Source organism: Erpetoichthys calabaricus, chromosome 11, assembly GCF_900747795.2.
Source record: "Erpetoichthys calabaricus chromosome 11, fErpCal1.3, whole genome shotgun sequence".
Classification (NCBI taxonomy): Eukaryota; Metazoa; Chordata; class Cladistia; order Polypteriformes; family Polypteridae; genus Erpetoichthys; species Erpetoichthys calabaricus.
In genome coordinates, this window is record NC_041404.2 from 78,036,795 (window position 1) to 78,050,083 (window position 13,289).

At 38.3% G+C, this 13,289-nt stretch overlaps 1 protein-coding gene across 1 annotated transcript in view; it reads left to right on the top strand.

Moving 5' to 3' along the window:
• Nucleotides 1–5,939: 5,939 nt before the first annotated feature.
• Nucleotides 5,940–13,289, top strand: part of plxna3 (plexin A3) — a 312,944-nt gene continuing 305,594 nt past the window's right edge. Inside the window, 1 exon segment of the mRNA XM_028813391.2 lies at nt 5,940–6,099. The gene's annotated coding sequence lies outside the window, so the exon portion shown is untranslated.

Consider the following 13,289-nt stretch of genomic DNA (forward strand, 5'->3'; position numbering starts at 1 on the left):
AAGAAACGATATTCACTCACGGGCAGTTATATGTTGCGTTGTCATGATGTAAGTCCAAACACAGAATCAAAATTCAATGTGATATTAATGAAAAGTTCATTCAAAAAATTGTTTTTACTGAAGTTTTACAGTAAAAGTGTAAGTTTAAGAAGTATTTGTGTTAATTTCAAAGCCAAAAAGAACAAAAACGTATAATGCGCCGAATACCTATAATGCAACATGAAACATAATTTTCTTTCAATTTATTACGTTTTACTATTTTTTACTATGGTTAATGTAAAACAGTTAGTTCTATTATGTATATGTAACAATTCCCATGAAAATAATAATCTGTTTAAATTGTACATCCGCTTCCCCATACGTGAGCGAAGCGAGCAGGGGGCAGAGCTCCCTAGTATAAACAGTATATATATATACCATATATATATATAAAAGTATATAACTTTTATTATGTAAGCACAATCACATTACTTGTCCTTATCTCCATCTCACAGTGAAGAAGTGGGAGGATCTGAAACTTTTTAATTGTTAGCCACCCCATCACACTTCTTGCTAATATGACCTGCTCCGCCTGTGCCAAAAGGTTAATCAGGACCAAGAGTTTGGATCTATTGTATAATGTCAAAAAATTGGAGTGCCCTCAGGGTCTGCATTTAATCTTAGAGCATCTGATAACTGTCCTCAACAATCTGGTGTGTGTTGAGCTGCTACTTAGGGTGCAATAGCCATATGCCTCTTAACTAAGACCCCAAAGGCAACAGTCAATGTAGTGCTGGTATGTAGTGATAGAAGCAGAATAGTTGCTATACTTAGAAGAGTGGGAATATTTTATGGTTACCATCCAGGCTGTGGTGCTTATATTAGTGGACTGTCAGAGACTATAAAGACCTCGGGACTCAGGGATAAAACTTGCTTATGCTCGGAAATGTGTGTAAGCCATTTCTTATACAAAAGTCAGGATTTATAAAACATATCTTTGGCATGGAAATTGGCTTAAACTTACTACAAGACTTGAACATCCATAAATCCTATGCAGACTTTTTTGGTGTTGCCATTTTAGCGACTCCAGGTAGCAGGACAATGACATGAACAGAAAATCTTGTTTCAATGCACATTTCAAAGATGTGTCAGTCACCTTCCAATATTATCAAACTAATTATATCACAGGTAATTGATGTGTTCTCTGAATACAGCTATCATCAGTGTTGTTAATAATGACTAATGCATATTTTTAATATTAGTTGCCTTAGTGTGTAGCCTTTCTATTTTGTCTACAGAAAGGGTGTGTTGTGTGTTGTACAACATAACTGGCAATGGCAGCATTAGCTCCTTTGGAAGACATCGCCAATGACAGACTTCGTAAGGAGTGAATTTTCAGAGATCAATTTGATTTTTTGGCTCATGATGATGACTGGCTTATAAGCTTATTTAGACTTCCTAGAGCCATCCCATTGAAGCTGTATTCCAATTTGGTGCCTGCATCACAGAGACCATCATGCAGAATTCATGCAATATCTTTTCCCTTACAGGTTTTAGCAGCCGTAGGGTGTTTGATGATGGGTGCTTTTCAGGAATCTCACAGTCATTGCTGAGCTTTGTCATGCCATCTGTACGGGATGGTATACTTAAGATGCTACCCAATAGAAAGGGTGAGCAAGCCGAGATAAAAGGCAATTTGCAGCGATTGCTGGTTTTCCTAATGTAATCAGTGCAATTGACTACACACATGTTGCGATAAAGGCACCATTACAGAATGAATTTGCTTTTGTAAGCAAAAAGCACTTTCATTAAATGAATATACAATGAATATGCAATTCTCATATGTGTCTGACTAACATTGTTGCGTGGCTCAACCCACAACTCTTTTACTTTTTCAAACAGTAGTGTGGAAAGCAGAATTCAGGGTCATGCTCTGTGTGATGGTTGGTTTCTTTGTAAGTGAGCCTAATTGATAGACTTGCAGTTTAGTACATTACAAACAAGTTGAATAATCTTTCTTTCATGTCATAGTGGATATACCAGAAGAGAGGAGATGAAATGAAATGCATTCCCACACACAATTGGTGATATAACAGATCATTGGATCATTCATTATAAGGTAGATGGCGTTGTTTTGTACTCATCAGTCAGCACACTGCTATACAGCCCCACAAAGGTTTGTTGCATTGTGGTAGCTTGTGCAGTACTGCACAGCATAGCGAAGAATCATAGACAGCCTCTAGACATAAATGCAACAGAAATTCAAAGATGTTTTGATGTTGTATGTTGCAAGTAAAGAGACTAGTACTGCAAAATTGACATTTATTTGTCAAAATGATTTTATTGTTTTACAAGTTCAGTAAGAACATTCTTAATATCTTGTAGCTGTGTGCATACAACCTGAGTTGATTCATGCTCTGTACTGTCTTTGGACTGGACACTGCATAATGGCACATTGCTATTGCTGTCTCCACTCAGCTGCTCCCGCTTTTTTTTTTTTTTTTTGGGACTCCTGTAGAGACCAGCAAAAAGAATGCTTTTGTGTTTCTCCACTTCAGTCAGTAATAATCCAAGGTCACATTCACTTAAGTTTCATTTTCTGACATCTTTTCCTCTGTTGTTCCATGGTTAGTAGTAAAGAGGTTGTTGAGGAACATACACAGATTTATGTGGTAATTAGATCTTGAATATATGGTTAGTGACAGGCAATCCCAGGGTGTGGCTAAACGCACATAAATGCATGAATGATTTTAAGTTGATTTGAGATTTATAAAGGAACTTGGCTTGGTACATGGTGTACACAGTTGTTGTAAATCCAATATTTTTTGTGTACAGGTATATGTTATTTTTGCCTTTAGGGTATAAGGAGAAAGTTTTAGGATGGAATCCAAGCAACATTTTATACATGAGACCCATAAAGTGCTCCTTGGCCTTACCAAGAGGCAGACTCACCTTTGCTCCAAGAAGAAGACTAAGAGTGCCAAGTTACAAAGACAGAAAAGAACAGGTGGACTCAGAAGAGTTAAGGACATACAGTCTACAAGAAGGAACCATGGTATTTAGGCTCTAGGATTTAAACTTTCCTGACTCCAGAAGTAGTTTCTGAATGAAGGGTTATAATGCTTTGTTGACAGGGATTAATGTGGCCCATTATATTTAAAGAGAGAAAGGAGTATGGAATAGAGATTTGGGAAGACTAATCCACTACAGCACTCTCAGATCCACTTCCTGCAGTTCAGGATCACTGGGAAATGGAGCCGAGGCGGCTAGTTTGGTACTACCACTTAACATAACCTGCATATCTTCGGGTAGCTGGGAGGAAAACTCATGAAGACATGATAATTCCACACAGACACCAACTGGATATATGATTTGAATCCAAGACACCATTTCTGTGACGCATCAGAACTAACAACTGGCCCACCATGTTATCCCTGGGAAGGCTAAAAGGTTTTTTTTTGCCATAATGCATAGCAAAATCATCAGTGTTAAATTAACTTAAAGCAATAAAGTAATTCTTAAACATGTACAGATGGAAAGAGTTTTTTCATGTATACACTTTAAGTGTTAGTTTAACACTGGCTATTTTGCCAAGTGGGATCCTGTTACGTTTAAGTCAGGAATGTAGAAGGCAGCCAGTGGTTTGTATTTTGTTATGTGTTTTAGATTTACTTTTCTCATTCTTCTGGATGTGTTTAGTTAAAAACAGGCCCTAGTGTGTGTATATATATTCATTTACTGTATCTATTTATACAGCATATTTATTTACTTAATGAGCTTCTGTAAAAAGCCAAATTTCCCCCTGGGAACAGGGTAAAGTTCTATCTATCTATCTATTTGAATAACATGCATTCAGTTCATCTAAAGTGCCAAAAAAAAAAACTTCATTTTAAATAGCACCCTTCCAAGGCAAAGAACAGGTTTAGAGCAATATTTATATGCCTCTACATTTATAGTACTGGCAGGTTAGGGCACACCATATAGCAAGGTTGTCTGAACTGCCAAACTTGTGGCTTAGAGTCTAACAATTTAGTATAGTCCACATTTTTATCTCTGAGACTGTGACTGTGTAAGACCACACCCATTCACACTAACTTACTAAAGACCTAAAGCTAATCAAGCTGCACCCTCAGTAAAGAAGGTTCTTGCATACAATATGTAGAGCATTTGGAAGAAGGTGTTGATTGTTTGTTTGACGGCTGCTAAAAATCCAGTATATCAAAACACAGCTGCAGAAACTCGGGATATAGATTTAGCATTTTAATCAACTTTATTGATGTTACTGTACCAGTTCCATTTAATGTTGCTTTTTGTTTATATGAGATTATTGCACGATGACTGTGTATCACCTCAGTCAAACACTAAAGTAAAAACTGTAGTGAATCAGCCTTGTAAAGATTGAATAAAATACCTGTAAACCTTGTACTTTATTGAAGCAATCTATTTTCTTATAAATTAACATGAATGAACGTGAAACAAGTTAATAAGTTAATGCAAAACGCTCATGATCTCTCCCAGCAAGTTTTAATTAAAATATAGCACAATGCTTAGAAGTGTAAACCAATCATTGATTTCTCTGTCTACCCCGGTTCAGCAATAAAAGGGCACTATTTAAAACTGTGTTAAGTCGCACATACGGTATGAAAGAGTGGGTAAATAAAGTTCATTTAAGCACTTTTAAAGTTGTATCAACTACCCACATTAAATGGAAAGCAGCGTGCAGGCACCTGAACAGCTGCAAAAGTCAAGTCCGTAGAGGCAACTTCCCCAAATCCATAAAACTAAAAATGGAGTTATGAGGAAAACAAGTGAAAATAAAGACGTGAAAGGTGAAACTTGCAATGCGTTTTCAACGCAGAAAAGAGATTTCTAACTGGTGAGGAAAAACGCCACGGGGTCAACGTCTGTGTTTTTGGGGTTAGGGTCGCAGCTGTGCTGCCGGCTGCACTCGGGTCTTTCTTGAGAGGATCTTCATGGGACCTTTAAACAGCACTAATGTGCCAAAAAAAAAAAAAAAATCAAAGCGCATTATAAAACCTGAATGTATTAGTTTACAAGATGTGTCAATCGTTATAAAAATAATACTTCTTAAAACAATAATCACAATTAGTTAAAGCAAACACGTTTTAATCTTTGTAGTCTTTCTTTAATAGCAAGCTTTCTAAGATGTCGAAGAGTTTTTTCAGCAGCACTTTATTTATATAAAGAAAGTATAGTAATATAAATCGAGTTTTGCTGACGCCTATGGCTTAAGTGCACAGATACGGCATAGAAATGTGAATAACATTCCAGAAGAAAATGTGACATCGCCCAGGATTTTACCAGAAAATACGAACACATCCACTCTCCTGCTTACCGTGCTGAGAAAACAAAATTTTAAAATATACTTTAACGCAGAAAATGCATTTTTAACTGCTCGGATGAAAAGCATCTTGTTGGATGCAAATGTGTGAGCTATAGCTTCGTTTTTTAATCCTTTGAAATAGAAAAACACCTCCTCGGCTGTCATTAAACATTAAAGTGACAGCTCGAGGGAAAAATCCTAACCTAGTTTTTTTTTTTTTTTTTTTTTTTCCCCTTCGCTTGTTAATCTGAAATGAAAATGTTTGATTTCGCAGACACGGTCGCCTGCCTTAAAGGAAGCGCCGTCTTCAAATCAACATATGAACCAGGGCGCTCGCAAAGAGACTTGATTAATGGTGGAAAGCAACCATCGTGCGGCACGGTGGGGGAGACGATTCTTAAACTATGAATACACATTGCCTGTTTACCGCCAGGAACAAGTCAGCAAAAATTAACAGTTAATTATTTTTCCTTCATAACTCTCCGGTTAACAAGAGGGACCCCGCACTCGTGCTGTTATGATAAAAAAAATAAGGAATATTCAAAATCCTCCCTTTTCTACACACTTAGTCCCTTCCACATTTAAAGGGCCAGCTCCCTAGGAAAGCTCGGCTAGTTAAGAAAGCAAGGCAGATTTCTTAAGGGGACTGGCATTCACAATGAAATCAAAGCCTCGCACGCTTCTGTTACCTGCTTTCATTCTTTAAAAGCGTAGGGGGGAAGGCGAAAGAAGGGGGATTTTGAAAACGGAATAACATTAATGCAACGCAGTAACGGGTAGGTGCCATTTACTTTATTGCTGTCATTTCTTAATAAAAGAAAATTACACCCTGCCTTAAAGGCAACAAATATGCAACTGCAACGAGTGGCCAGCTAACAGACCGCTATCGTGTTTTGTGCGCTCTGTGTGCGAGCGCTAGCTGCCGATGAGCTTCTGTGCGTGAGTGCGGGTTTGCATTTTGTTATTTTTAATATGAATTTAACTGGTAGATAGAGTGGTACGAGTGATATGATAATAGCCATCTTTTCTAAGACGAATAAATAGACTGCATTTACATTTCAAAGTGTTTAAACATTAACTTGTCAGAACGTTTAATTTTTTTCCCTGTTTTTTTAATATATTTTGTATTACCATTTTAACGCATGGACTCCTTCCGCGTAGCATTACTAAACAACGGGAAACAGCTCAGCCAAATGCGGCTTCTTGATGTTCAGAAGCTAACAGTATCACGATCTGCGAAAGCCATCACGCGTTTTCAGTTTTGCATTTCCAAGGCAATGTTTTCCTGAAGCCGGTGTCTTCTCCTATGCATGGCATTTATCACCTATAGGGAATGAATCAACACGGTGTGCTGAAAGAGCTTGTAGTTGCATGTGTGTCGTGCGTCTCGTCGTGTTTGATATTATTCTTTATTTTATACATGTTGCTTTGGGTGAGGCGCATGAGCATTAAGGTGGCGTTATGATCTCTCCGTACTGAAAAGGCAGACTAACCACATCCTAAAATTCTTCTGACACAAAATGTTGTTACCGTTATGTGGCACCGGCTTTTTACTCGTTCTTCTGCTGTTGAGTGACATACCGTACTTGACAGCAGGTTACGGGTGTGTAGGGTTTTCGCAGTTCGTTGAGAACTTCTTGTATGTTTGCTTGTGCAAGATTTCATTATTATGAAGCATCCTTTCAAGTATGAGTACCAAAATAGCGAACTCAGAGTACATTATCATGTTAAAAACGGTTATGGCAGACAAATCGATATAAGAATATGAGCTGTCAGTCTAGAAATGTTATATTAATTGAACAGCAAAATAACCTAGAGCAAAGCTGGCACGATGGTTTCGGTAGTTCGTTTCTCCGCCCTTGTTATTCTAAGCCCAAATTGTGTGTGTGTGTGTGTGTGTGTGTGTGTGTATGAGTGTATGTTTGATACGGGCCACGCAGTTATAGTTGCTGTAGGCGAAGTCGATTTTAATTGTGTTTTCGCAGCTCGTACTGTACACAGGAGAAACGGTCTCTGCCAAAACTTGAAAGAGTTACATCAGCCGCTGGTAAACACGAGCACCGTGTATTGGCGGTATAAGGTATAATCGGCTGCTTTAATTCCCGTAACAACCGCAGTCCTTAACATCCCGGTTAAACGGGTCTCTTCGCGAATACGCATTACGGTTTAAAAACAGACGGGAAAAGACGGGCTACTTTTGGCGAATTGTATGAACTGTTGCTCAAAGATGTATATCTTAAAAAGTGTGGAGAGAACTGTTGCAGATCGGCAAGAATACAACTGTGAAAGGGAAGGAGAATGTCACCGTGTCATTTAACGCGAGTAACAGAATGTGCTGACCAGATGACTGGGATGCGTATTAAACATTGACTCCCCGGGTTTATTTGTTCGGTTTGGGTTTTATTTTTCTTCCACTCAGCAATGGATTTGCGTCCAGTTTTTGGTAGGTTTCGCTTTCAACAACTGTCGGTCGCCTGAATTTTATGAAAAAAAGCTACAAAAAAGTAAGCGCTTATCTAGGCAACACTGAACATTGTTCTAACTTGGCGAATCTTTATGAAAGCCACGTGGATTCTGAAGCGACAGTGTTAGTGTTCACTGAACCGGAGCCAGTTAAAACTTGGACAGTATTAACTCTGCAGTAGCCCGTTGTCCAGCATGTTTTGGTCTACCGTGTCTGTACGTGCCTGGTAAACCGTGCTGTCTTCATGAAATGACTGGCTGTCGTAGCAGTGCGTGAACGTTCTGTCAAGTTATGGTAGCTGTTTATAAAAATTACGTTGCTTAGAAATATGGATAAAGTGGGCCACTAAAATACACCTCTCGGGGTGCCAGGCGGTGGATGAAATGTCTGGATCAGAAAATAGATGCGCGTTCTCTCATTTCTTAGCAGTGGTGTTTGTATGCGCCGCACTTTATAACGCGTGGCAAGGCGCTTGATCATCATTTTAACGGATGGTCACTGGATGAATGGATTGTCGAGGATGAATAGCGATTAAATGTGGTGCACCTCCGTAAATGTTGTTGGAAAACAACAATTTTCATTCATCAAGAAAATGAGTGAATAGACAGTCTCCTAAAGAAAATTTGTTGCGCACCGAGGGGTTGTAAAACCGTAAGCGTGGCAGGCACGACGCCCGATTCAGCCTTGTGTCTGTCACCTGCAAGTGAGAAACTGAATTTAAAGTAGGCAGGTGCGAATGGCGTAAGACTGCGAAGATTCGCCGATAATGCCGATTCGGGTAAGATGTGTGAAAGAACAACGGGAGTGCGCAGGAAACTTTTGTGCCGTAAGGCAGAAACGCACGCGCATCTGCAAATTAGAGGAAAGGAGCTGGCAGCTCGGGAATGGCAGACTTTGTTGGCACTGTATGTATTCCTGAATTTATTCATTTATTCATGTCCTCATTTATTAATTAGGCACGAGAGAGCAGGATGCTCCAGTTTGATTGTTGTTTATAGTGCTTCGTGTGTGTGTATTGTGTGCCCCTTCTCCTTCCAAACCTTCCCGCGCCGCAGATTTGGGTTGCTTTGCCTTCTACAGGGATTCCGCATTCGGTCCAGGCGGCCCAGTGAGGCGCAGCTCGCGCCTGGATACACAAGCTGGATTGTATTCTTCTGCTCGTCTCCCTGTCCTCCTGACCGCGAGGACCCAACAAAGCCTCATTGTTTGCTTTCTTGGAGCTGCCCTGCACAAATAATGTAATTTATTTTAGTTTTAAGCTAATGATTTTATATCAAGATTGGATTTGGTATTTCTCCTGTATATATCCTAAAGGATTTAAGGAATGCCAGTCAAGAAATTGTGCGTGAACTCATTTAGGATAATGCCGCAGGAAAAAGTTTTACATCTGAAGTCCGAGTGGTAAACAGTGCACCTCTGTAAATTGCTTTCAGTGTATCATTATGGCTTTGATGCAGCCTTAGTAACTTTTTGTTATATTTTTTAAGTGCTCCCTTAACCAAAATAAATGGTAATAACTCTAAAAGTTAACCATTACACCACTGTTCTTTAATTGCCTTGATAGACTCCTCCTTGAAGAACCCTGACTTGGATTTGATGGCTTTATAAATAAGACGATACTCTTGTTTAGCTGACAAAACTGTTCTTCGTTTTGATTACAGATAACATAAACTCTGACCCACTATCAATTGGAAGCTACCATTGACCACGAAGATATAAAAGACCCAAACCTCATCCATTTGTTGTCTCTATCTTTTCATTTTGAGTGTTGTAGAAGCAAGTCCAAGGCTTAGAAATTAACTCATGAATTGCAGGCTAGTCCATCACTGTCTAGGCTGGTTTAGAATTACCAGTCAGTCTAACAGTATGGTTAGACATGGTAGAAGGAAAACATGCAGTCATTACAAAGAAAACACTACACAGGATTCAAATCTAGGTAGCACATTGTTTAACGCTGTGGTGTCAGGAAAACAGCCTGTTCATCAACATTAGCAAAACAAAAGAGCTCATAGTGGATTTTAGAAAGGAGAACAAGAAACCAATACCTGAATCTACCCCTGTATTTATTAACGGTGCTTCAGTGGATAGAGTCACGTGTTTCAAATACATGGGAATCAACATCAGGAGTGACTTAACATGGTCCACATACGTGCACACATACACATAGACATTCTTATGAGACAGACAATTCAGCACTTTTAAGATCTCATAACACTGAAGAAATTCAGAATGTCAAAAAGAATGTTGGAGTCCTACAGCCATTGAAAGAATACTGGCACGGTGCATGACAGCCTTGTATGGAAATATGTCAAAAAAGGACCATACAGTGCTGCAGATAGTTGCATGCTCAAATGACAAATGATCATCTTGTCATCATTCCTGAAAATTATAAAAATAGTCAATCTATTATTTATATAACAATTTTTTTTATTATTTAATCATTTTTTCAGAAATATTATACATCTAATGTATTTGTGTTACACAATTACAATTACCTGAATATTTTTAATTTGCACATTAATATTTATTTTAATGTATACATTTTAATTTTATAGCACAGTACAGGCTGCTCAATGAGCTGAATTTCACTACATACCCTGTGTGTGTATAAGTGACAAATTCAGTCTAAATAAATCTTTTGCAACCTTACAAATTGAGAAGACTGGGTTAAAATCCTGACTCGGTCACGTTTTGTGAGCAGTTTTCACATTTTCCCATAGGCTGTGTGCATTTTTCTCTGTTTTTATTTATCTATTTTTTCTTAGATCACATGAATGAAGGCCGATTGGCAACCCAGTTGTCTCACTTTGTGTGTGTGTGTGTGTGTGTAAGTGTGCCCTGCAGTGGACATGTCTCTCAACTAGGTTTGATTACTGCCTTACATCCATTACTTATAAGACTGACTTCTGCTCTCTGAAAACCTAAACTGGAATTATCAAGTTCTGAGAATAGATAGATAAAGAAAGAAATTTAGATAAATGTACTGATTAGACTTGGTAGGGGAAACTAAACTCCAAGGAGGAACTCCTATGAACATATGGAGTCAACATGAAAAGTGCCACAGCAAGAGATCCTACAGTGCTAAGACTGCTGCTTGATATGCTTGAGAGAAGAAGAAGCAACAACACTTACATGTTAGTTCATCTTGTCTTATCTGTGAAAACCCTGAGATATTCTCCATTTTTTTCACAAGTTAGCCATTTGTCTTGACAGTTTACCTTGCATTTTTAAAAGAGTGTTTGAACATTGATAACAATTGATATAATTTTGCAAATTGCTCATCGGCTCCAGTCAATGCCAATTGTCTTGCCCCCGGTGGTGTGTTCCATGGGTGGAATGAGGATGTTTGCTGAGGCTCCTGATAGTTCCAAAATACATCTTAGTTAGAGGTTGCTGATAAAAGAGTTTTTTTGGTGCTGATTGGCCATTGTATTTTATACATAAACAAACTGTGTTATATTCTCTTATTCTGTTATTGATATTATGACTGATAAAGCTTTCTTACTTCAATTGATAGTAAGCATCGGTGGAGGAGCTTTCGTTTAAATCCTCACTCATTTTAGTGATAAAATTTTAACGGATGGTGGAGTAATAAGGATTGCTTATCAAAGATACATCTGCTTGCACATAAAAGGGGAGTCCCCTTCATTGCAATTATCACTTGCAAAGAGTTGTGCATTGGTGATGTATAAACTTCAGGTCAGCTGTAGGTCAGGAACTCAGAAAGTATGAAGGGGTCATCACCACATCTTCCTTCAAGGGGCCATTTAGTCATCAAAACAGACTGAAATTTGAAAATTTAAGAACTTTTCATTTTGAGTGCTGTGGGGAAAATACATGAAACAGATCTTTCATTGCACTTCATGATCATTACAATAGCAATAAAACAATCGGAATAAATTTGTTAATTTGCCCTAGTTTTTTTGATGGAAAATGTAATTTATTCTGACTTATTGTGTGAGGGGTAAGATGCTTTATTTTATATTGTCTTTTTTTATATATCCATTTTTTCTGTGGGTATAAAGGGGTTCTGCAGTGGTTATTGCAGTCATCTCACTGCTTCAGGACACTGAGTCTGAATCCCAGCTCGGTCACTTGTCTGTGTGGAGTTTTCACTTTCTCAGCACGTTTGCATGGGTCTTTCACTAATATCCTGAAGACCTGAAATTAGGATGCGTTCCGAGTATAGGTGTGCATGTAAATGTGCCTCTCTAGGACTTGGCATTCCAGCCAGAGTGGTTCCAGTATTGATCAGGCCCCTGAAAATTAATTAATAGGTATTTTTATAAAAAATGTCATATTGCTGTCACCCCACATTTATCTTATTTTGGTAAAGATACATTTATTTTCCCACTGATTCTACAATTTTTCTTTGGTTTAACAGACGTTTAGTAGCAATTGCTGCCTCTAAAGTCTCAATTTTGTTGCACATTTGTAAAGAAGAATAGATTTCACATTTAAATTTACAAAACGTTTAGCCAGGAAGCAGTCCATACTCCTTATTCCAGCTGAAACAAAAGCAGAATAAAGCCTACAACCCATTTTTGTGTCCCATTCTTTGTCTACAGTGTGGCAAGCTATGTTGAACATGGAATAAGTAACCAGATCTGGGTCACATTCATTCTTTACTCCTTGATGAAGACTTTAGAAAAATGTTTAAATACTCCTTGGAGACCAATGATAAGCCTCACAGGGTAACACTGAACGTGGGTGTAGAACATCAGACATCCAAGGCCATGCAGTGCGTGACTACAGTGTATTTGTCTGTAAAACTGTCAACATTTGAGGAGCTGGGAAAAATTATCCCACATACACCCAATTACACTGTTGATCATTGCACAGGACAGAACTTTTATATGAATCATGTAAGCAATTAAAATGGTGTAAACACTGCAGGCATAACTAGAAGCTCTTGGGAAGTGGGCAAAACTGGTATCAGATTTTCTTTTGCTTTGAACTTGAGGGGTTTGTAGCATTAGATATAGTGGGCTCTTGTCTGTCTAAAAACTGTTGTAAATGTTTTAATCAGTGCTTTCTTGTCAAGTGTCACATCTATTTATTTAACCACATTCTGTATTTTAATTGTGACACAATAACAGTGTTTTCTAACAGCATATCCCTCTTTATTTCAAATTTCATGTTTTGGATTTTTTATACTATATGTGTGATTATACGTCACTTGCAGAAATTCTCAGATGACTATGCACGTAATTGGGTGTATTGATAAGGGGGATGAGACAGGGTATAGGAGGCAAGTGGCAAACTGTGTTTCTTGGTACAGAAAGAATTGTCTGCAACTTAACATCAGCAAAACCAAGGAAATGGTTATTGACTTTTGCTGCACCAAAGAGTCCACATCAATGACAGATTGGACTGGTCTCATAATACAGAGGAATCTGAGGAACTACAGCATATAAGAAAGGGCAGAGAAGGTTCTTTTTTCTTAGGAGACTGCATTCGTTTAATGTTGGAAGTGACATCCTTTACATCAGAAAGAGGGGA